Source organism: Dasypus novemcinctus, chromosome 19, assembly GCF_030445035.2.
Source record: "Dasypus novemcinctus isolate mDasNov1 chromosome 19, mDasNov1.1.hap2, whole genome shotgun sequence".
NCBI lineage: Eukaryota > Metazoa > Chordata > Mammalia > Cingulata > Dasypodidae > Dasypus > Dasypus novemcinctus.
The window spans coordinates 32,668,544-32,689,516 of NC_080691.1; the positions used below are offsets into that span (position 1 = coordinate 32,668,544).

The window sequence follows — 20,973 nt, forward strand, 5'->3', positions numbered from 1 at the left end:
CAGGGTCGGATTTCTTGTTGGAGGTGAATATTCACCACAGCCCCTTCCTTGGGCAATGAGGAGGTCTAGGAGAGGGGAGGTGAATTATGACATGAGAGGGGGCCTCCTCATGTCCAGAAGACATTGGCACTGGAAGCTCCAGAACCCCAGTCCCACCAGAAGGCATCCCAGGCTCCACCCAAAGCACTTTTCCTAACTGCTAATGCAGGACATTCCTTTCACACTGGCTAGGAGGAAGGAGCCTAGAGAAAACCTAAATAGAAATGGAACTGGAACAGTCAGACCTTCACCACTCAAGTGAAAACTAGTCCTAACGCCCCGTGCTCATAGGAGGGGCCAGCGTTCTTCACCAGTGCCGGCGGGACACGTGGAGGGCTGCTGCTATCTTCTTTCCTCTATTTCCCTTTCTCACAGGCCAGGCCCACCACAAAACACACAGGGAGAGCCTTTGCTTTTGCCAGAGCCTCCTTCCGCTCTTCCAAGGCATGTGCAAAAGTGGCCTCCCTCCGATCCTGAGGCAAGTGGCTGTGCACCTTCTTCCTCAGCCCTCGGCTGCCTTCCAGCTGCCCCCCAGGTCTGTGTGTCTTCAGCGGCTGGTAGAGGAGATGGCCTGGCATCCTCCATTTGTGAAACATCAGGAATGCTTCTCCAGCGTGCGTCAGGTAAGACAGCTTCCATGAAGCCACGCACACCCAAGGAGAGCACAGCCACACGGAAGCCACTCTACAGACCGTGGGTCTCATGAGCCACGTTGCTACACAACCATCTGCACAAGTTACAACAGCTGGAGAGCCCACCAGCATCTTCCAACAAGCAAGGCAGGAGTAGGATAACAGAAGAAAAAAAAATTGCACCATTTGTCAAAAATTAGCATCCTTCATATACATAAACAGTTCTTATAAGTTCAATAAATGAAGACCCCAATAGGAAACAGGCAAAAGACACGAAGAGGTAATTTACAAAAGAAAGACAAAGGGCATTTATCTCTACTCCTTCCTGAAATTCCAATAAAAAGAAATAAAGGAGGTGAAAATCCAGAAGGACAAGGGAAATGGAGCTGACAAGAGAGCAAATAATAGTAACATGTTTAAGAAGGTGGAGGGAAGCAGACTTGGCCCAGTGGTTAGGGCGTCCGTCTACCACATGGGAGGTCCAAGGTTCAAATCCCGGGCCCATGTGCAGTGCTGATGCGCGCAAGGAGTGTCCTGCCATGCAGGGCTGTCCCTGCGTAGGGGGGCCCCACGCGCAAGGAGTGCGCCCCGGAAGGAGAGCTGCCCAGCGCGAAAGAAAAGTGCAGCCTGCCCAAGAATGGCGCTGCACACACAGAGAGTTGACACAACAAGATGACGCAACAAAAAGAAACACAGATTCCCAGTGCCACTGATAAGGATAGAAGCAGTCACAGAAGAATGCGCAGCAAATGGACACAGAGAGCAGACAACTGGGGGGGAGGAGGGGAGAGAAACAAATAATAAATAAATCTTTAAAAAATAAAAAATAAAATATATAAGAAAAGCATTTGATGTGAGGAGGAAAAATGCAGACAAGACAGGATGTTTTAATTGTAACGGCACCAGGTAAAATTCATTTTGAATACCTGAGGAAATGTTACTAGTTCTCTCTATTCTCTCTGTCGACCCTGTCAATCTCATAAAACAAAAGATACCACAATTTTGCCATTTTCCTGTTTATTGAGAAGTTATCTGTTTAAAGATTCCAGCAGATGTACTTCCATGGTTCAGAGAACTTTCAATAGGTTCATACAAAAGGAAACACATCCTGCTAGGAACACATACAGGAAAACCCCTACTAGCAGCAAAATCCTGCTTGGCACATTTGCGAAGACCATTCCAGAGCTTCAGTTATTGAAGTGCTAGGGCTCAGCAGGCTTGACAATATTCCCTCAGCGAGAAGCAACAGCAGGAAGACTCCAAAATGTCCCAACAGGGAAAGGACATGTTTCTTCTAAGCTGCTGCTTTTGTGGTAGCACATTTTAATGTGGAAAAGATCGGGTACATTATTTAACAGAAAAAAGAAGTAAGAGAGCACATGATAAGACAAATGTTCTAAAATCAGCTATTTAACTGGCAATGCCAACAGTTCAAAATTCCTTTTAAGAAGCTGGAAATGTAATATGTTAAGCTTACAGAAAATACACGTTCACAACAGAGCAGCTGCTCAAAGCAAACGGAAGGTCATCTGGTTAAACAGAAAAATCAAGCAGTCTTCCTTCCTGGGTATAAGATGGCTGAACTTTTCAAATTTTCTTAAACAAAAATCCACCAGTGACACTTGTGAGTTCACCAAAAAAACAAAACAAAACAAAACAAAACCCACACCTATTTTCATTGCATTGAACTCCTTCATTAACAGATTCATAGGTGGCATTCCAACAAAGAAAAAAAAGCCTAATTCACCTACTTTCATATAAGTTGCTTAAAAAGAGACATGCAACATTAGAAATAAACTACTGCAGACCTCTTCTTACACAGCAACTGTAGGCAAGAGATTGGCACTCCACTGATTATGTGAACTTGTTTAAAGAATTATTTCCTAGAAAAATTGCTGACCACGTAAAGCAATTGACTGCAAGTATAGAATAGTCTGATGTTGGTTAAATTTTTCATGATACCGAGAATGGTAAGACTGAGGAGGGGAAAATTCACCTTCATTATAGGCTTACAAGGAGTTTCGTCCCATCATTCATCCAGTTAATAGGTAAAATACAAAGAATGAAGCCTACCAATCATAAACGCATTTGGTTTCGATTCAATGATCCAATAGCATTTAGTTTTAAATTTTTTCTAGGAGCAAAAAAACAAGGAAATTAAAGTAAGATGTGCCCAGAAGCGCTCAGGCCCAGCCCCCACAAAGGGTTCCAGTGCTCATCCATTCCAGTGCCCTCGTTTTCCCAACAAGGAACATGCGGCCTGGAGACCTTAAAGGACTCTGCCCAAAGATAAGGAACTTCTGAGAGAGACCCAACGACTTCGAATCACAATGTACAGGGCTGTTCAACTTTCTACCACTTGAACTTCCATGCTTTTTCCATGACAAATCCCCTCTCACACAGCCAGTCTGGCTTTCCCATGGCAGTGGACAAAGCCATTTGGTGCTCTTTCATGGTGTTGCTGCCTCAACAGCCCATACAGGTTCCACTTGGCCTCGCTGTACAAGTTTTTAGGGGAGCCCCACACGCAAGGAGTGCACCCCGTAAGGAGAGCAGCCCAGCGCAAAAGAAAGTGCAGCCTGCCACACACTCGGAGAGCTGACACAACAAGATGACGCAACCAAAAGAAACACTGATTCCCGTGCCGCTGACTGACAACAGAAGCGGACAAAGAAGACGCAGCAAACAGACACAGAGAACAGACAACCGGGATGGGGGGGGGAAGAGGAGAGAAATAAATAAAATACATAAATCTTTAAAAAAAAAAACAAATATACTGAGACAAACAGAGAACATTAGTTATGCCAAAGGAATAAGTCTTGACTTCTAATTGAACATTATTAGGTGTAAGCCACAGGACTGTCTGTGCAAATGTGCAAGAACAGAACATGAAAGAACATGTATGAAATACTAGAAATACACATATTTAAGACAATTTCTAAAAGGTGGGGGTATAATAAAGAAGTTTTACCTTTTTAAAGCTTTCTAAGAAAAGAACTCTTCCCTTTACATTTTATACAATATTGTTCTCATTTAGGGAACCTGTTACAAAGAGAAATTGGGGACTACTTAACATCAAACATAAGCATTCACTGACAATTAAGAAATTAGATTTCCAAGCTATGAAAATGAATATTAAAAATCAAGGTTGGGAAGCGGACTTGGCCCAGTGGTTAGGGCATCCATCTACCGCATGGGAGGTCCGCGGTTCAAACCCCGGGCCTCCTTGACCGGCGTGGAGCTGGCCCATGCACAGTGCTGATGCGCGCAAGGAGTGCCCTGCCACGCAGGGATTTCCCCCGCGTAGGGGAGCCCCACGCACAAGGAGTGGGCCCCGGAAGGAGAGCCGCCCAGCACCAAAGAAAGTGCAGCCTGCCCAGGAATGGCGCCGCCCACACAGAGAACTGATGCAACAAGATGACACAAAAAAAGAGAAACACAGATTCCCGTGACGCTGACAACAGAAGTGGACAAAGAAAAAAGAACACGCAGCAAATGGACACAGAGAGCAGACAACTGGGGCAGGAGGAGGGGGGGGAAGGGGAGAAAAATAAATAAAATAAATCTTAAAAAAAAAAAATCAAGGTCGACAAGAAATGAGTATAAAATAGCAACATTTGAAGATCCTAAAGGTCAAAGACACAAATCCTAAAATTGCTAACTCTTTCAAGCTTGTATTAAAAAGAGACCCTTTCTGAACTGTAAGATGTCATAATGGCATATAACCCATTTAAAATATAATAAATAAGAATGGCATGTCAGAAATTTTTCAGTCACTTAAACATAACATTATAAGATCTTAGAAGTCATTTCTAGTTCTTCAGTGACAAAAATTTATTTTTTTTCTATTACACTAGCAAAATAAAAATAGATTTTTCCGGAGGTAAAAGGAAGGAGGAATGAGCTTCCAATCCTTCACATCTACCACTTTTCTGCCTATCACCAGCAACCTCTCCCCATCCCTGGAGCTCTGAAAAGGCTTGATGAAGAAACGTCCATCACAGAGACAGAGGCAGGCATGCCCGTAGGAGGCTGCAGCCACCTCCCGAAGTGGCGCTCTCGGGAGACAAGGCTCAAAAGTCCAACGCCGCCTCCCTTCAAACAGCAGGACGCAGCTCTCAAAGACCGAAAATAATCCCAAGTTCTCGTACTAAGTGCAGAAATTGTACAGATGGGAGTGACCCAGTAATCTCATTTAAAAACTAATTCATGGATGTGTTTCGAAATACTCTTTCTATACTAATGACCTACTTTTCTTATCAACATCTGGTAAAGAGCACACTATGTATGACTGTTCAAACCTGCCAGGCCTGTACTCCACTGCTTAGTCAGATGGAATGTCTCTCGGAATAAAACTTTAATTATCCTTTGGCAATATTTTTATACCAGGAAATTAAGTTATTTGAACCCAAGATCTCTTTTTCTTTAAGGCAGTTTTACTGAGTACTTCAGAAGGCCAGTCAAAGGCAAAACGAGCAGTGTCAAAATATCACCTTCATCTGAAGAATTTCAGTCTTCCCTTTTTAACACCATATACCCTGGACAGGAAGCGATGAGATGAGTATGTGCTCCTGACAGTGTTTCAAGGGAAAGGTAAGAGGGAGGAGGAAAAACACTGGCTGGGGTCAGGAGATCTGCGTTTACCCGACAGCCACCCAAGTTACGGTGGTCCTGTGGCTGGTGGTTCCATCAATCTATTAGATGCGGGAGCTAAAATAAGTGCTTTCTAGGATCCCTTTGTCTCAAGCATATGAGTTCACAGGGAATGCTTCTTGCACTGGGTTCCACCCCCACCCCCCTACCCCTGCCAAATAAAATACCTAGTTCATTGAGAACTGAACTAACCACTAGCCTCCACGGGGCTATCTATACATGCAACACAAACTCACCCTCAGCTGTGCGTCCTAAACTCCAGCCATTCATGCATTTATTCATTCAATGACTATCTACTGAGGTTGTTCATGTGTCTGGTACCATGCTAGACACGGGATACCAGCCCTGGGCTCATGAGTCTACATTACATTACACGCAGTCATGTGTGTGGCAAGTTGGAGGGGGAGGGTGTGCACAGGAGAGAGCAGCAATAAATCTGGGAAAAAGAACCAGTCAGAGTGCTCAGAGCAGTGACACTTGGGCTGAAATTCATAGAGGGCAAAGAGGGAAGAAAAGAGAGATCTAGGGGGAAGGAGCAAAAGCTGTGAAGGGTCTGTGGCAACGCTAGTGGGAACCTGACCAGTCAAAGAGGCCTGGAGGGGCTGGAGCCCAGAGAGTAACAGGCCAGCTCATGCAGGTCCCTACCTGCAGGCCGTGGTAAGGAATTTTATCCTTATCTGCAAAGCTCAGGAAGCTCCTAGAAACTTTTAATTGTGTATGTGAAATCATCAGATTTGCATTTTAAAAAGATCACTCTGAATGCACCTGGGGACTGGACTTGGAGGAGGAGAGATGTAGGGAAACAGGGATTCCTTGAAGTTGGTCAGGCCCAAGATGACAGTCCCAATGTAAAGGGAGAGAAACGGAGAGATTCAGAAGACTGAAAATCAACTGTTCAAGACTGAAGGATGCGTCATCAGGGAAGCCTGGTTTTGGCTTGTGCTGTTTGCTGCCTGACCTACAGGTGCTGAGGAAGGCGTGCATCCCTCAGTGGTAGCTCCCAAGAGCCTTCTATTTAAGGACAGCGTGGCTGAAAAGACTGACAACACAGGGTAAATATTTAAATTACTTATTGTACCTTTTCAGACTAGTGACTGAATCCATGGCTTTACATTTGGGTACTTTGCTCACAAAATGCCTGGAGCTTGAAGGAAAATATATTGAGCATATTATTAAAAGATTAAACATTCTTTAAAATTAAAATCTCCCTATGTTTCCAAAATTTTCAAAGACCGTGTACTAACAAGAATTTGTACCTCTTAAAATCTTACCGTACTTCAGGATAAATCAATTTGTCTGTCTGATCCTTTTTGGCAAAACTGCAAACTATTTCTTATTAACACGAAACTACATAGAATATTAGACTCTACAACAGATACAAGAAGTCATAAGAATGTTAACTCACTGGAGAAAATGTAGTACTACCAAGTCAATATTTTCAGAAGGCTTGAGTTCTTCAGGAAGAAAGCATCATACATCCAATTTCAAAACTAAAATGAAAATATCCAGGAGGACTGGTGACAAATAAACAAAAGAGCCCAATTCTAGGAGGAAACATTTGGGCTAAGGATTCTGGGGTGAATACCCTATTCCAAGAAGCTTTTTCCGCCTTAACAGACAGCCTTAGGTGGTAAAACTGCAACCCTAACTATCCCAAATCCATTTTCCTTTTAAACCATATCAGACTTGAAAGTAAATTATAGGGGAGCAGATGTAGCTCAGTGGTTGAGTGCCTGTTTCCCATGTACAAGCTTCATTCTCCAGTATATCCTTAAAAAAAGAAAGGAAAAAAGAAAGTAAATTATAGTCCTTAGTTCTCCATGTTAAATTAATTGGACTGCACAATAGTGACCAAAAAAAATTCTCAGAGCAGATGTGGCTCAAGCAGTTAAAGTGCCCCCCCCTCCCGGGTTCGGCTGCCAGTGTCTCCTAAAGAAAAAACAGACAAACAACGAGCAGACAACAAGCTAAGACAACGAGCAAAAACAACAAGCAAACAACGAGCGAAAAAAAAAAACACACAAAAAAATAATGGGTAAACAGACTAGGGAGCCATGGGGAGGAGGGATAAAAAAAAAATGAAAAGAAATTTTAAAAATTAATTCTCTATGCCTCAAGTGAAAGCAAGAAAAAAATCATTTTTCTAGTATTTTAAGTAGAAGGCAAGCAGAAAGATCAGGGAGCTTCCCATCCCTAATACTCCTTAAATAGCTATATTTTTGGTTTGTAGTAATCTCTTAAAGCTGCCAGAAATAAAGCACATACACACAAATGCAGTTACAAAACAATTTTGTTGTGTGATCACTTATTTTAACATCAATCAGTACTACAATAATAAATAATAAACCAAAACCTGCAGGGTTTTTTTTTCAAATTTTATTATGTACAAATGAACTTCTAAACAATGAGGCTGTTTAACAGGTGAAATGGTGCACAATTCACCCTATTTCAACATACTCAGTTTTTGCCAAATTCTTAAGTCAAATGCACTCAAGACTTGCCCTTATTATTTCTCTGGTCCTAGGCCTAGCGGCCCCCTCAGGGCTCACTGCAACAAACCTTCACTTCCTACTCTAATGGCTACCTTAACCTCAAATCCCCATCCTGATAAAAATTATGGTTCTTCCCATATCTATTGGCAACAACTCTCCAGATGAAAACACATTTCCATTACAAATGTCATTTCACCGTTTCTTAGTAAAGTCAAAGTTGCTAACCCAAATCAAGGCCATAAGAACTCCATGCTACCAATATTTTCAATTTACTCAAGTAATCGGTTAATTTACAATAAAGTACCCAAATCATAATGTCACCCTGCTTTCCATCAGAATTCATGCTTTAAAAACAAAGAACTCCAAAATTTGCTTCACAAATGAATCATGTTTCAATAAATGCATACACTTTGCTAGCATATTTATTTATAATGAAAATGAGGTTAGTTTATCACAGGATAATTTAATAAGCAAATATTTAAAATTAGTAGTCCTACACCATAGAAAACATCCTCTTTATTCCTTTCATCTTTTGAGAAAATAGGAAGCCTGACAATATCACAAATTTATCATGTAAAACTGTAAATCAACATTCAACTAACATTTATTGAACACCTATTATATAACAGGAACTAAACCCACAAAAACGATATTCATGCATTTCCTATTATCATGACTGCACAATCTGCTCCCATCCCACGTGGCTACCTTGTACTATTCCTTCCCAATCACCTCATTCCTAGTCAAGCCCAGTAATATTATGCACACCCACAGGCAGGCTTCACCCCCAGTGTCCTACTCCCCAGTGCCCTGTCCTCTGAAATCCTGCAGGGCTCATAGCCCAGACAAGAGAATTCAGCATCAAAGGATCATACACCTGAGGGTTAAACAGAAACTTGTAAAGTATGTTTAAAATGTACACATTTGAAAGTAAATCAAAGCATTAAGCTTGAGGGAGCAGATGTGGCTCAAGCAGATGAGAGCCCACTTCCCACACAGGAGGTCCTGGGTTCAATTCCTGGTGCCTCCTAAACAACAAGCAAACAAAGTAACCAACTCAGGAGAGGAGATGTGGCTCAGTGGTTGAGTGCCAGCGTCCCATATACAAGGTCCAGGGTTCACTCCCTGGTCCCCAGTACCTCACTCCCCCCCCAAAAAAATTAAGCATGCCATAGCAGTGTCTTGGCAAAGAAGAATTTTTTTAACTACACCAAAAAACTACACATCACATCATAAAATGTTTGAGTAAGAAGAGTTTTTGGAAGTCAGTTCAATCCTGTTATCATACAAAGTTGATGCTGAGGCACTCGTCTGTCTCTAAGAGCAAAGGCTACAGTAAAATCAGATTCTAGATGGAAGGACCCCAGTAACACTTGTCAGATCTGGTCACTGGCATGACTAGGAGGCACATATAAAAAATTAATTTTCTGAAGAAAAGAGGCAATAACAAAAAGAGAGGTCAATTATTTCCCCTTGTTTGAGAAAAGTAGGTGCTTTGTGGCAAGTTTATTAAGGACTAGAAATACAGCTAGAGAACCTGTGCCTAGCTCTCTGGCCAGTACGAGCTGCCCCAGCGTACAATCATTACACTGCCCACTCCCCAAAAGTCATACCAACAAGCCACCCGTCAAACACCTAAGCCCCTCTTTAGACGTAGTTTCCACATGAAAAGGAAAAAAAAGCGTTCATGAATATTTTGGAAAAAAACAATTGTTCACATGACGCTGATCTCCCTCCAATTTCCGACACCGAGATTCACTGCTTTAGGGGTAAAATAAGAAACTTTCAAAAGCACACAGGGCTTCTTCCCGATTCCAGATAGCAGCGCTCTGCCTGAACCCAAAGCCTTCCCTCAACTTTTCCCTTGATTTTGTTACACTGACTGAATGGAAAATTTTGAGACAATGTTTATAAATAAGAAACTCCTTTTTTAAAAATTATAATATTGTATCTCTGAAAAAGTTTAAGGGACATGATCATATAATAGATCATATAAATAAAGCTCACAATGGTCCTATACTCAGTAACAGAGGTGGTCTGGTAGTAGTTGTGATCATCCATGAGCAGGTATGGGGATGGTTTGAAGCCCCTTGCTTTGCTACTGCTGTTTAAAGGAAATCAGAAATCAGCTTCAGCCCAGAGGTGGAAGCTTCAAACTGAGAGAGATGGAGCAGGAAGAACTTGGAGGGCTGGGGCAGCGGGGGTGGGGGGGGGTGGGGGGGTGGCTGCTGTGGTATGAGCGCTCCGGCTGCCTTCAGCCTGGAGAGAGGAACTTTGGGCGTTGGAGAGTGGTTCCTTCTGTAAAATGTAACTCCCGAGCCAAAATTCAGCTATCACCATCACCAATTTAAGAGACTGTGCTGTGAATTACACGTGTCTACAGGTTAGTCTGGGAAGTAACCCACCACGTAAGATGCTGAATCTTTATGAAAAATGCCATCTGAGTTCCAAAAAACTGAGTTAAACTTTGGAACACAACCCAGTCCTAAGACTGGGATGGACACTGCCTCTAAAACACAAACAGCGGCTGGGCTCTCGATCATTCACTTTTCCTAGAGAAACACTTGGTTCACAACTATCCCGAGCAGGTAAGATGGATAATTTTGTTCCACTCGACAATGTAATCCAGTCCTGTGCATGCAAGACATCTTTATACTTCATGAGAAGACAAACTGGCATTCTCAGAGGAAAAAAAAGAAGACTGCCAACTTATTTGCCTTTTTCTATAATAGCACTATACAGCAGTAGTGTCCCAAGTAACACACGGCCTACAAAATAATTACCCTATTTCTAAACCTGGCAAATCCATCTTATTAAATATCACCCCAAAAGAGCTATGGCCAGCACTTGTTGGCTCCAGCCTCTCTCTTGCTTGCCAAGAAAAACTCGGAAGACAATGTTAAGCTAAAGATACTACTAACCACAAAATTAATTCACCATTTAACTTGTAAAGTGACTAGTCTCCTAATAAATCCCTCTGCTTACTGGAGATGACAACTCAAATTCACGTGTTTCTCAGTGGCCAAACAAACATTCAGGTAGCAGTTGATTTTTTATGTTAATAAATCAGTCTCAATTCTTTAAGTTCCTAAGAATGAAAAGAATCAGAATCTTTAACTAGAGAAGAATGCTTGACCATTATGCAAAGGAATGTAAATATCTTTCATGTGAAGTAAGCAAATAATGGTGATTAAACATTTGTCCAAAGGAGGGGAGGCTTATGAATTTTTTTGAGAGCCCCTAGAATGCCAAAAGTGGAAAACACACCCCAAAGGCTTCAGTCTACTGACACTTCCTTTCCCTGCATGTTTTTAGGGCCTTTGAAAAACCCGAAAAACTGCAGCTTTGCAGATCTGGGATGAAGGGCTCAGCAGGTGTTGGCACATGGGGACACACATCCAATTACACACTGGGGCAAGAGAAGCTCACACACCACATGGCCACGAGTCCAAACTCCCAGCCGCTTGCCTCGGTTCCCCAGAAACAGAATGACACACCATGAAGCCATTATCCTTCTGCTAATCCTAAGGGGTTCTAATTACGCCTGTTACATCTGCATAGCTCCGGTTTTGAACATGTGTTGTTCCTACCCAAATGGGGAGTTTTCATGTATAGACTGGCAAGACACAATACAAGGGTGCCTCTGAAATAGTAGCCGGTTTTTCAAACATTTGAGATAAACCCTTACAACCACTGCTTACTAATCGTCAGGCTATAAAACTGAGGAAATAAAAAAAAGGGGATCACGAAAATTTAGTAAAGGGAACTTTATATTCAAACTAGTAAATCAAGTCTATCAAAGGCTTATCCAAGATTCCATGTAAAACCTGTTTTCATGACTGCTGTAAGTTTCCCAAGAATGCTTCTAAAAACCTGATGAAAACCTGGGCCAAGCTTTAGTTTAACATGTGCAAAACTTGAATATGTGAAGAACACAGGTACTAGTGACCAATTGTGATGAACCAAAGAAATAAAGGGAGTGAGTTGGCTCAGTGGCCAGATGGGGCAAAAGACTGGTGGAAGGTTTAAGACATCGCTTGCATTGGGCCAAGGACCAAAACGGGAAAGCCGTGTCAGGTTCAAATTGTATTAAAAAAAAAATCCACACCACATTACATATCTATACCACCCAACCACAAAAATGAAAAATGAATTCACACCACACATGGAAGGCAGGGTGACAGGGGGTCAGTGAAGTTCCTGATCTTGGACGGGTCACTCAAGCTCAGTGTGACCCTCTGCAGTTATCTTATCTGTAAAATGAAACGGTCCCACTTGGGACTTCCCACTGCGGCTGTGACTCAGAGTCACTAGGGAGCTGGCGCCCAGGCAGTTGTATCTGTTAAAGGGCTTCAGCTGAAACTCATGTGCAGGAGGACGTTAGGACCTGAGGATCTTCCAAATCCCTCTAAATCGATATAGTCTTCAAAAGGCAGTGAGAGAGTGGATGCTACTTATGCTCCATCAATCCTAATTTTAAAATAGGAAATACAGATAACTGCAAGGCCAAAGGGGAAGAAAATTAATGTGTACTGTGAAACTACTGCCTTCAGTCATACAAAAGAGGCCTTACAACTCCCATTTATATTCCAGTTTCTCATTCTGAACTTTGCATTATTTTGATTTAATTCCTCTTACAGTGGGGCAAACAGGAGGAATCGCTTTTGTTATTAACCTATGATTCTAATGACAGGTCTAATTTAACATCCCTTGAAACTGCGGCGGTCCTTTTCCCACACAGTGTTCCACCGGGTCACAAGCATCCACTCACAATAGAACCAGATGAGCATCCCAGGTGCTGCAGTGCAATCTCCTTCCAGACCCGGAAAAGATCAACCTTTTGCCAATAACCTAACCCTTTTCCCTAAAATAGATAGACAGACAGGCAGATAGAAGCATAAGGTCTGCATAAGGGAAGCCTGTCTGAACATCCATTTCCAATTCAAATAGATGCAAAAAGATGCCTCATTTTTAACACCACCCTCCCATCCTAAAATTAGAGAGACATTTTTTTTTCCCACTTCAGTGATTCAATTTTGATTCAAAGTCTAAAATGCTGAGGTGGGAGTGGGAATTCAAACCTTGATAGCTTAACATCAGAAATAAAATGTATTACATTTACGCTACTGATTCTGCACAGTTCCATTCATCAACAGACATCTGAGTGTGAAAAGGGAAGGAACAGGGATTTACTCAATGTCTACTCTGAATGACATACTTTTCCTCTTCACCTTGACAATAACCCCGCAAGGTAGCTCCTAGCACCCCCATACTACAGAAGGGGAAACAAACTCAGAGAAGTGAGATACTCTGACAAAGTCAAGGTTACTAAGAAATGAAGTCAAGAGTGAAACCTAGCTTGGTCTGGCTCTAAAGGCCCGCCCTTCACAAAATCTCCTTAGAGCAGTATACTACTACTAAGTCATGGTACTGACAGCTCACTGAGGCTAATCTGACAAAGGCCAAATGTGAAATTTATTTTTCTTCCTCTTACTGTCTGGTCACAATTCAACCATTTAAAAATGCAAAAGAAAATATATCCCCAAAACAGCCAACTGGTTTCTCCTAATTCTCAGAAAAATGCTAAGTGAATTAAATTATTTTAAAATGAACATAAGAACACAAAATAAAACTAAGGAGTACTTAGGTGCTCCAAAAGAATAGAGCATAAAAGAATATTTTTTTTTACTTTATTTATTTCTCTCCCCTCCCCCTACCCCAGTTGTCTGTTCTCTGTTATCTATTTGCTGCGTGTTCTTTAGTCCACTTCTGTTGTTGTCAGCGGCATGGGAATCTGTGTCTCTTTTTGTTGCGTCATCTTGTTGCATCAGCTCTCCGTGCATGCGGCATCATTCCTGGGCAGGCTAAACTTCCTTTCGCGCTGGGCGGCTCTCCTTACGGGGCGCACTCCTTGCACATGGGGCTCCCCTATGTGGGGGACACCCTTGCATGGCACAGCACTCTTTGCACGCATCAGCACTGCACATGGGCCAGCTCTACACAGGTCAAGGAGGCCTGGGGTTTGAACCGCGGACCTCCCATGTGGTAGACGGACGCCCTAACCACTGGGCCAAAGTCCACTTCCCTTTTATTTATTTATTTTTTTAAAGAATTTTTTAAATATATGGGCCAGAAGTGAATATGGCTCAGGTGACTAGGTTCCTGTCTACCATATAGGAGGCCCAGGGTTCAATTCCCCAGACTTCCTGGTGAAAGCAAGCTGGCCTGGGACGCCACGGAGAACTGACCACCCTTGCCACAGCAGAGAGGTGATGGCAGACAGCGAGGGCAAACAAGGGGGGGTGGAGAATAAATAAATGAAATAAAATAAATAAATCTTAAAAAGCATGGGCCCAGGGAAGCAGACTTGGCCCAGTGGTTAGGGAGTCTGCCTACCACATGGGAGGTCCATGGTTCAAACCCCGGGCCTCCTTGACCCGTGTGGAGCTGGCCCATGAGCAGTGCTGATGCACGCAAGGAGTGCCCTGCCATGCAGGGGTGTCCCCCGTGTAGGGGAGCCCCATGCGCAAGGAGTGTGCCCTGTAAGGAGAGCTGCCCAGCATGAAAGAAAGTGCAGCCTGCCCAGGAATGGCGCTATACACACAGAGAGCTGATGCACAAGATGACGCAACAAAAAGAAAGATTTCCATGCCGCTGACAACAACAGAAGCGGACAAAGAAGAACACGCAGCAAATGGACACAGAGAGCAGACAACGGGGGGGGGGGGGGTTTGGGAGGGGAAGGGAAGAGAAATATACAAAAAAAATAAATCTTAAAAAAAAAAAAAAAGCATGGGCCCATAAAATCCAATTTATACCTGTCATGGAGCATGCACAGGTATAGTTCCACTGCTGACTGCCTCAGTACCAACAGGGCCACCTGTCACATTTTGTGTGGGTAACACATACCATAACTAAACATGCTCCCGGCCACCCGCCCACCTGTTCATTAGGATAAAAGATGCTGGACAATGGTGTTCTGCCCTAGGGAAAAAAAAAAAAATTTTTTTTTGCTAAGGGCTAGCCCTGGGATGCCAGAACAGCAGAAGGAATTACTCCTATACTTCAGATTATTTTAACAGAGAAACAAAGATGCAAATAGCAATCAGATAAATCCACTGACATCAGGATATTAACTTTAATAACTTAACATGCATTCAGCAAATATGCACTAGGCACTAGGGTCAGCGCAGAGAGCAAGAAAAGCCTGGTCTGCCTTCCGTGTGCACTTCTCTCCCCTATTCTGCCTTCTGGGTGAAGGTACCTTTCAGACTGTAAGCTCAGGTCCAGGTCCAGTAGGAGACGAGAGTAATGACTGTACTATGCATGTGGGCAGGGCAAGGGCAATGTCTGCATATGTGGACCAGGAAGGTTTAATGCAAGAAATGCCTCACACCAGCAAGCCCAAAGGACAAGTACAAAACAGGGGGGGTGGGTATGAAATAATAAGACACAGGAAGGGGAAGAGTAAGAGATAAAGCAGGCAGAAATCAGAGAAATTCACAATCACACTAAGAAATCTGAACTTTATTCCATAGCAGTGGTTTGGGGATCCAGCAATGGATCTGAACCACAAACAACATGTTTCCCAATGAACCCTTTTTGATCAATAGCACATCTTAAAAAGAACTCAACACTTTCCCCAATCCTTCGACATTTGGCTTTTAATTTCTATAACCAAAATATTGAAGATATTATTTCAGTTCTCAATAATTTCTAACTAGTTAGGCTCCATGATGCATAAATTGGGACTTCACCAAAATTAAAAGCATTTGTGCTTCAAAGGACACCATCAAGAAAAGGAAAAGATAACAGTATGGTAGAAAAGTTCTGCAAATTTTATACCTGATAAGGGACTTACATCTAGAAAATATAAAGAACAATTACAGCTCAATAAAGAAAGGGCAAATAACCTAAATGATACACAAATGGGCAATAGGCAGAGGAAAGATTTTTGGCATCATGTCCATCATTTCACACACACACACAGAGGATGGCTACAATCAAAAAGATAAGTAATAACAAGTGTTGGAGAGAATGTGGAGAAATTGCAACCCTCTTACACTCCTGGTGGGAATATAAAATGGTGCAGCCACTTTGGAAAAGCCTGGCAGTTCCTCAAGCAGTTAAACAGAGTTACCACATGACCCAGCAATTCTACTCCTAGTTGTGCGTGCGTATGGAAAACAAGTGTCCATACAAAAACTTGTAAATGAACACTCCTAGCAGCACGATTCATAATAACCAAAAGGTAGAAACAACCCAAATGTCCCCCTATATTTGTGATGTATCATTTATAAAATCTAAAGCTTCTTAAAAACAAAACAAAATTTAAAGGGAGGGATCCATTATGCATCATCGAAATACAAAGTAAGCTCTCAGAAGTATAGGCTCTTGCTCACTCAGTTTAAAGGATCTGAACTAGGGCAGTGAAAACCCAGAGAGATTCTATTACTTAACATTCTACTTAGCATTCTAGGTCATACTGAAATATTCATGAGGGTTTTCATGTTTTAATACAGAAAAGGCATCATGACTTAGGTGAAGGTAACACAAGGAGTTCATCAAATGGAAAACAACATGAAAAGTTTTTATCACATGGCTTTGTACCCTGAATATGAAAGTTGCACCCAAATTGATTACTGCTGCACCTACAAAAAAAGTAAAAGGTAAAATGGTCCAATTATCAAAATCTGTTTCTAAAGCAACAGTTTGTGACAAATGGAAATATTGAGATAAATATTTTTGCAATCATTAAGAATTGAATCTGATAATTTATCCCTTTGAACATTCCATTTCATTGGCATTAGAATGACTATCCCCCCTCATGGCTAGAATGGATCCCAGAAGTGACAGATGCATTAAGCATAAAATTTAAATCAATAAGATCCAACAGTGTTTTAAAAATGCTCTTTGCCGACCCTGAATCTAATCCTAAACCATATGTACAGAAATAGACATAAATGCTAATTAGTGTAATCTGCAGGCAAAGTAACAAATGTTGATGAAAAAGCCAGTACTGTGTGCAGTGTTATTTCTCTGGCATGTGTCTATTAAAATTCATCAGGCTTTATTGTACCTTCCACAAGTAATTGAAAATAAATACCAACAAGGCATACCCCAGATTTGTCAGGGCCTTTAGACCAATCTTTGCTCAATCTTGAGTACACTATCTCCTACCACAAAACACTACACAGCAGGGCCTAAGGTACAACAAGACTCTCCATTTTATTTCACTATTTCTTTCTGTTATACAGTCTCTCAGATCCAACATTTACTACTGGGCTTCACATTTAAACGTTATTTATGACTACAAAACATTTCTCCAAATCAAATCAAATCGTTTCCTTAAATCAGTCTTCTGAGATGTACAAAAACATATCCAAAATAGATCTTCCCCATTTCTTCAGTGGTACAGGGAATACAGAAAGTGAATTAATATTAAATAGATATTTGTTAGCCTCCATAATTGAACAGAGGGACAAAGCAACTGCTTATACTTAATCCTGTTTCTGTCTATTCCAGCAGGCCTTGGTGTCAGGAGAGAGTTCTGCCAGACAAGGACAATGAGATGCATTATTATATAGAGTGACTAAGAGCCCTAGAAGTACTGTTTTAGAATGTAATCCCAGGCAGGAAGGCTGTGGTAACAAGGCCTACTATTTTGTGATAACTCTTTCCAAAAGTAAGTATGTTCACCGCCCAGGACCAGTTTTAAAACACGCACTCAATTCAATTCTTTTTAAATGTCTTACAGGAAAGAAAGCCCTTTGCATCCTGCTATCCTGGGGGAGATGAACAACTTGCAATTTGCTTCTCACTCTGAATCCCACGTTTGCAACATGTAGAGCAAGCGCTTCACACACCACAAAACAAGCGCAGCCTACATTAAGGCCAAATATAGGATGTGATTCTAAACCACCATGCAGTAAAGCGTACATTTCCTTTTCCAGCGCTCAAAACCCTTTGAATACTCCCAAAAAAGGATGGCAGGGCCAGCGCCTCCCTCCAGGAGGAAGCCCCTCTCTTCTCGCTCGCTCCCCGCCGCCTGCCACTTCCCCCGATGCAGTCACAGCACTCGAGGCACGGCGGGCTGGTGTGCGTGCGCAGGCGGGGACGCGCGGGAGAGCTCGGGGCCGGCATTTCCACCCTCAGCATCTGACCTCATCCTCGGTGCTCTGGGCGCCGCCGGAGCCCCACCTGCGCCTCGCTCCTTTTCACCGCGCCCCGCCCCCGCCTGCGTCCCCACTGTTAGGGCGGCACAGCTCGGAATCCCCCAGGTCACTCGGACGCCCCAGGCCACCGACCCCGCAGCCTCCCCGCTCGGGTCTTCCTCTCCCCATCCCCCCGCCAGCCCCAGCCCTCCGCTCCCCGGGGAGGGGGGAGGGAGGAGGGTGCCCAGCCTCTTCCGAGCCGCCCCCACCCACATTATTCCTGCGCCACGCCCTTCCCGGGATCCCAACCCAGACCTGCAGCGCCCAGACCTGGCTTCGCAATCCAAGCTCAGGCGACCCCCGGCCCTCCCCTTTCGGCCCCGCTCGCCCCGGCCCCCGCCCGCCCCCCACCCACTCGCTCCCCAGCGCGGCTCACACCCCGCCCCCAGGCCTGGCGCCTCCGGGCTGTGCGCTCGACCCGGGCAGCCCCTCCCCGCCCGGGCGGGCCCAGATCCCCACAAGCCTTCCTCGGACAGTCCCCACCCCACTCGACCCCCAGCCCTTCACCTGGCCCCTGAAGACCCTCCGAGGGCAGCCCCCTCCCCAGGTGACCTAAGTGCTACCCCTCCCCACAGGAACCCCGGCCCACGCGCCCCGGGCCCTGGGGCTCCGGGCCCGGCCCTTCCCGCCCGGCCCAGCTGCCGAGCCCCTGGCAAGAGCCCCGGCCCCGCGCCCTGCATGCCCGCCGCGACCCGCGTCCACTGCCCTCCACCCGGCCCGGCCCCCCGCCCCGCCGGCTCCTGACAGGAGGCGCCCGCACATGCCGAGAGAACGGGTCCGCGCCCGGCTCGCTCCCGGGCGTCCCCACCGGGCGCGCGCCGCTCACCAGGGCCGAGGTGCCAGAGGCGCCGCCGCCGCCGAAGTCCCCGTGCAAAGCCCGCGACGCCTCCAACCGCTGCCGCCGCCCGCCTGGCACTGAGCGCCGCGCGGGGGAGGGGCGGGGCGGCCGCCGCGGCGCGCAGGCCCCGCCCCCGCGCCGCCCCGTGCCCAACCAGCACCGCCCGGCAGCGTGGGCCACGCCCACTTCCGGGTGGGGAAGCCGGCTTCCCAGCCCACGTTCCACGCCCCAGGCCCCCGCCTGCCCGCTTGGCGCCCTCTCTGGTCGCGCCGAGGAATGCAGGTGGGGCGCGGAGGAAGGCGGTGCCGAAGCGCACGCACCGCCCACCAGTCATGTTCCGGGCGCGGGGCCACGCCCACAGGCTCATCCCAGCCACGCCCATTGCCCCTCGGAAGCTGGCGCAGGATTCCTAGAGCTCTGCCCACTGATCCGCTAGGCTCTACAGGGCCGCACCCCTCGGCTCCGAAAAGATCTGCCCACAGCCCCCCAAAACCTCAACATCTGCTCCTAGGAGCCCCGCCCATCGCTCCCTAAATCTGGCTCCCCGCCCACCACGTCAGAACTCGCGGGTAGGCGCCGGATTTCCAGAAGCCCCGCCCACTGCCAAGTCCCGCCCCGAGTTCTTGGCTTCCGAAGCTCCGCCCCTGCCCTCTGGTCGCTCTCGCTGTGCCCCTGGGAACTTCCGAAGGTCTAGCGTCCCCTCCACCTCCCATTCTCACGTTCCGGGTCAAAGTGGCAGATTCTCCTCTGGGCCACACCCACGTAACCCCCACAGCTACACAAAGAAGGTCTGTTATTGACCCCATTTCGCAGATGACAAGATGGAGGTTCCATCGCCCCTCCCTTCGTTTCCCTGGCCAAATTCCTCCACCCATCTGGTGAACTCCCAGGAGTTTGAGGCCCAGCGTTGCAGCAGTTGAAGTTGATCTGGGGAAGTTCCTTTAACGGGCCCAGGCCTGAATTTCCTCATCTTTAGCATGAGGAAGTGGCCCTGTGAATAGCCAGTGTCCCCTTCACTTATGAAATGCTCAGATTTGGGGAAGTGGGGCTTGAGAAACTGAATTGACAAAGGAGGCCTCCAAAAGCAAGGCAACTTTGCGACTCACCGGGGTGTTTTTCATTCTAAACATCAGCCTTGGAAACCATGTTAAGAAAATCAAGGTCCGCCTAAACCAAAAAAAAAAAAAGCTACCACTTTAACAGCAAATAATTTTCCTCCCTAAGCCTCAGTTGCTTAATCTGTAAATGGGGGTAATTGCAGCCCCTCCCTCGTCATGTTGTGGAAAAGATTCTGTAAGATAACATATCTGTAATGCCTTCGCACTGGGCCTGGCTACTGATGAACCCTCAGCAAATGGTATCTGTTGCTACCATTGCCATTGTGACTCATAATATGGAGGGGTGGATTTCATTTTGCCCTCGAAAGGCAGGTACCCAGCACCCTTTCTGCAGCAAGACTTTGCCACTTGCTTCATTTAAATAAGAGAAAGGGGATAAGACCCTAGCACAGAGCCTGGCATAAGGTGACTCACAAAGGCAAAACGCTATTATTATGGTCCTTACCCTTAATTAATCAAAGGACACTGATGGCAGCAGGTTCTGAGTGGTCTGGGGGAAAATGAAAACTGATAAAATGCTTGAAGACTGAACTGTGAACCAAGCTGGCTTTCTCTTTGGAGACAAATTATCCACTACTTACATATGCCAGACACTATGCTAAGTGCTCAATACGTGAAATCTCCTGAAATCCCTCAACCACCCTTTGGCCATGGAAGCAATTCATAATTCCCATTTTATAGGTGAAGAAACAGACTAAGAGGGTTACAGGACTTGCCCAAGGTCACACTGCTTGAATTGGGTGCAGCTAATGCTGCAACCCACATCCATCTATTACAGAGCTTGTGTGCTTTCCAGTTAGCCATTACACTAAACTGCCTCTATGGAGCGTGATGGAATAGAAAAAGCATGGCCTTGGGATTCTAACAGACTTGGGTTTAATTTCAGGCTCTACTTCTTAGCAATTGTGTGACCTTGAGCAGGTTACTTCTCTCTGAGACCTACTCTCCTCATTATAGAGTGCTTATTTCCGGGAGTAGATTTGAAGA

The 20,973-nt window shown here is 45.0% G+C and overlaps 1 protein-coding gene across 2 annotated transcripts in view; it reads right to left on the bottom strand.

Annotated features, from left to right (window-relative positions):
* CORO1C (coronin 1C) overlaps positions 1–18,980 on the bottom strand; it is a 77,210-nt gene extending 58,230 nt beyond the window's left edge. The window contains exons 1-2 of one of the 2 annotated variants that reach the window (XM_023592189.2): positions 18,857–18,954; positions 3,643–3,713 (exon numbers count right to left, since the gene is read on the bottom strand). The gene's annotated coding sequence lies outside the window, so the exon portion shown is untranslated. Of the gene's footprint in view, positions 1–3,642; positions 3,714–18,856 lie in introns of both variants that reach the window. The other variant, XM_004470179.5, reaches the window with a different exon arrangement.
* Between the last annotated feature and the right edge of the window lie 1,993 nt (positions 18,981–20,973).